The 3,389-nt window shown below is 35.2% G+C and overlaps 1 long non-coding RNA gene across 1 annotated transcript; it reads right to left on the reverse strand.

Moving 5' to 3' along the window:
- Nucleotides 1-656: 656 nt before the first annotated feature.
- LOC144559388 (uncharacterized) lies at nt 657-3,002 on the reverse strand. The gene is made up of 2 exons (XR_013513128.1): nt 2,866-3,002; nt 657-1,300 (listed from the first exon to the last, which is right to left on the reverse strand). It is a non-coding gene; the product is annotated as an uncharacterized LOC144559388 (long non-coding RNA).
- Nucleotides 3,003-3,389: the final 387 nt, after the last annotated feature.

A 3,389-nucleotide genomic window follows, 5' to 3' on the forward strand; every position in this document is an offset into this window, starting at 1 on the left:
ATTAATTAAAGCCATTTCTTTTTTTCTTTTCTTTTTTTTGTTTTTTTTTTGCCAGGTGACAAATACATGACAATATCCTACCCTCACGTTTATCATCTTTTAAATGTCGTTTACTAAAACACAGTGGCGGAGCTATGCGCGCATAAAATATGGGGTCAATTCACCTCCATTATTTTTCAAAAAATTTATATTAACATGTATTTTTCTATATAATTTAGAACAAAATACTATGAATACTATAAAATTGACCTCCATTCACAGTATAAAAATTTATATAATTGATCCCCATTCACGTTTGGCCAGTATAAAAATTTATATAATTGATCTCCATTCACGTTAGGCTCCCATAGTCTGAAGGTCTGGCTCCGTCCCTGCTAGAACATATATATGACACCCATTAGAAATTAATAAAACCTAAATCAATATTACTATAAGAAAATGTTTTATTCATGAAATTAGTAAAAGTGCTTAATTGTCGATAACTTTAGTAATAACAATTTATGTCGGCATAGTCTCGACAATAGTTATTTTTTTACTTTCGCAGATAAAATATTATTGTACAAAATATTATTGTACGTAGTAATTCAAAATAAAAACATAATGGCAATAAATTAATGGAGACTGAGAGTTCTCCTCGCTAGCGGTACACATGCCTCATTCAAAACGAGAGTTTATATGAATTACCTACAGTCTTGTACGTAATTATATACAGCACATATTAATTAACATTACACTTGTCCACAAGTTGTGGACTCTCCACTTCTGTTGTTACACAGGCAGTACATCTTAAGTCCATCACCAATTCACCACACCAAGAAAAAAAATGAAAAGAAAAATAAAAAGAAAAACAAAAATTCCTCTAACATGATAACTCTTTAGCTAAGTTAAGCTTACATACAACCATACTAGCACATACACGAGCTTAACTAGCTAGCTAGATACCTCTTCTAAGAGTTTGTACCGCCTAACTCTTCCTCTAAATTGTTGCTTTCCCTTGCTTATAGTACTACTCGGCGAAACCTCCTCCGTTCTCATTCTATCTGTCATGTCAGAGACCGAACGATTCAACAATCTTTGTTTCTTTATTGGGTTGCTCAGATGCGACGAAAATGTCCTTTGGTGAAGCTTTATTCCAGTTCCTCCGTTCATGACACCATTAGAAAGATTATTCGAAGAAGATTGTATGTTGACATGATCTTTGGTTGATTCCTCTTTATCTAAGGGTTTCGTTCTATCCTCTCTTAAGCACCAATTGCATGCACGGTACGACTTAGTTTTCAGGTATAGATCGCTACAGTATCTGGTGTAAATTTAGATTAAAATCAATCAGACAGATTATACATAGGATATACTCAGATGTCTATATCATATGGTAGATTATAGAAAGAGCATACTATATGTCACACCTAAAGAGTTGTTTAATTTGTACAAATTTGTACAACAGCCTGATGTAGTAAATGTGTATATTTAGGTGATAGGAGACTTGAGGTACTATACATGTTAGCTCAACTATCTTCTGTCTAGCCTTTCATATTCTGAAACAATTCATACTTTGCCTAATTTATGGTAGGAAAGTTCACTGATCTATGGTTTTCACTATCGTGATAAATGTTAATAAATGTATTTTAGAAAAGGGCAAAAAGATACAAAATGAACGTTCCGGAAAATAAACGATAAAAGTATACTATTTATCCCAATTTAGCTTAGGCATGTTTACATATGCACCTAACCAACATGCATGTGGCCGGGGCAGATTTCAAAATTCTCTTGGTTCTTATTTCTTAAATTTAGAATTAGTTTGTAAAAGTGACTTCTAACACTGCACAAAATTGGGATACATGCATGATAATCCTAGTTGTGATTTAATCAAGTATCATATTAAATATAGATCGATGTGGATCACGTTTTCATTGTAAAAAAATAATTTATTTCAGTATAAGATGTGAATATTGGTAAAGTAGTGTACTATGCATGGACCCCTTTCAAAGATGGGAGAAGCATTGATGGGTTCCCACTTAGATATAACTTGCACCATATTGTACAAACATCTGACTCTTGCAATAAATTCCCTTAATGCAAGTTACATAAAATAGCCAGATAATTTATATATATGATAGGTACATCAGTACTGAATTGGCTAAAATTAAAACCTATAATTAGCTTAATTGTAATTTATATAATTTGGTGGTTAAAGAAGAGGTAACGGAACAGTGTGACCGGTAATGGGGGTATTGTTCCGTACATTCCTTGCCATGGTTGTACCTTATTATTGTCCTGATTTGATATTTTGTTTAAGGGAATAGCTAGTTCCTGGAAACGGAGGCAAGAAAAAAGGTGCAATAATCTGGTCTTGGATCTGGGATACACAAACCTTGAGATGTACCCAATTTCAGATTCACTAATCTAGAGAAGAACAAGAATACGAATAAGAATAATATTTGGATTGGCGAGAAATCTGGATCTGAAGTGAATATTGGATCGGAGTTATGAATAATAATGCTGACAAGAATAATACAAATTACCAGAGATCACAATAATATAAGCATCGATCCATACAAGATAACGAATTAATACCATGTAAACGGTGAAGTGATTTAATATGAGAAGTAGACAACCTCAACTCATCCAGACAACTCAAAACCCCACATGCAATACTAAGGTACAAATCATTGCCAACAACCATACAGTATTAGACTATTAGTATTGGCTTTCGATTTACGGAACAATACCTAACTAAACAATATAAGCTAAATTTATACCGGAAATCGGAATTATGATACAGAAAACTTTAGTAGGGATAGAGAAACAAGAGAATAAAAAGGTATTAACGTGCTTTCATTATTCCTACCAGAGGAAAGAACTTACGTGTGCTGTGATCGGAAGCAAGCCTTGCACCGGAATAATTCGTCTTGCAATCCCTGATCGCCACACATGCAACAAATCACCGGTTGTGCACCGCCTTTACTCCCCATCTCGTCAATTCAGAGAGAGACCGACAGATGGAAGGAGAGAGAACAGAGGGAGGGGGAGAGAGAGAATCTAAATGTCTTATTGGCTCGCTTGTTGGTTTCTTGATTTTCAGAGAAAGAGGAGAGAGACTGGAGAGGGGAGGGAGACAGAGAAAGGAATTAGTCGGAAATCAAGGGGTGGGTTATCATCAGAAAGGATTCATTAGTGGCATGGCTGTAAAACTTCGAAAAGTAAAGGTCAGTTTAGAAAGGAGGGAATAATTAAAAGGTGGTGGGGCGTCGGCAACGTTGGACACGGTCCGAGCGTCTCTGCGGACTGCGGTACGAGGAGGTAGATGGCTCCTATTGTCCCTATCTAACTCTGGAACAGTGGTTATTTCGTAAATTAATACTAATTCATAGGGCATTTTCGCGAGGTGC

Source organism: Carex rostrata, chromosome 9 (genome assembly GCF_964058835.1).
Source record: "Carex rostrata chromosome 9, lpCarRost1.2, whole genome shotgun sequence".
Lineage (NCBI taxonomy): Eukaryota > Viridiplantae > Streptophyta > Magnoliopsida > Poales > Cyperaceae > Carex > Carex rostrata.